The sequence below is a fragment of the Asparagus officinalis genome, chromosome 1 (assembly GCF_001876935.1).
Source record: "Asparagus officinalis chromosome 1, Aspof.V1, whole genome shotgun sequence".
Lineage (NCBI taxonomy): Eukaryota > Viridiplantae > Streptophyta > Magnoliopsida > Asparagales > Asparagaceae > Asparagus > Asparagus officinalis.
The window spans coordinates 41,448,006-41,449,036 of record NC_033794.1 but is presented as its reverse complement, the minus strand read 5'-3'; positions in this window follow the sequence as shown (position 1 = coordinate 41,449,036).

The window sequence follows — 1,031 nt, the reverse complement described above, 5'->3', positions numbered from 1 at the left end:
CGCATCCCCGACATAGGCAAATATCCCACGTAAGCAGAAGCTACTATGTAGGAGTTTCTGTGTGTGTTTCTAGGGAGTACAATTTTATTTCCTTTGTAAAGATGAGAGATTTACACGTGTAAAGCTCATTCATTTGTTTTTGTTGAATGATTTAATGGAAACATCAAAGAAAATTTTTCCCGAAGCAAACATGTCGGCGACCACAGTGGGAACAATCAGTCCCGATGTCAATACTATAGTGTCGTAGTTGATCATCATTCAAGTCGGATCAATGGTCGAGTACGAGTTCAACCAAGCCATGTTTGAGGAGTATCTTTCCTCGTCTTCATCAAGGTTCTCCTCTCCCCGTAAGTACAGGAGGATCTCATTTTTGAAGAAGGTTTTTCAGTCTTCCACGCCAATGATGACTCAAGGCGATGACTCTCACCCAACAGCTATTGAGGCTTCCCCTAGCAACGTTGTTCCGGCATTCAATAAGGCTAGAAACTCTGCTTGTAATGACTCCTCCCAGTTAAGAAGTCATTTAATAAAAGTTCGCCAACTCTGATGAAGAGAGCTCATCAGAGACAACACTAGTGTCAGGCTCATCAATTTGCAAAGGCCTTGGAACAGATAGATGGAGTTCGCTACTACACGGACTTGGAGGTAAGAAAGCATTAAGCAATTGAATCACTTCAGCAGCTGTAGGCTATAAAAATTGCCTTGACTGTAGGAGGACCTAAAAAACCCACCATCAAGAGCTCGATTACGTCTACAAGCTTAACCCGCCAGCACGAGTCAAATCCACTGAAGAGTCGAGTTCATTAGCACGAAAGGAGCTCGCCCGCATGCTTGACTCGCCAGCACGAGTCAAGACCACACGATCGCTGAACTCGCCTGCACGGCCAGACAATCCGCCAGGCAACCAGAAACTCACCCGCACACTTGATTCGCCTGCACAAGTCAAGTCTATTTAAGAGCTGAGCCCGCTTGCGTGGCCAGGTGATCAACAAACTCGCCAAACTCATCAAAGTACCTAGCGGCTACGCTGT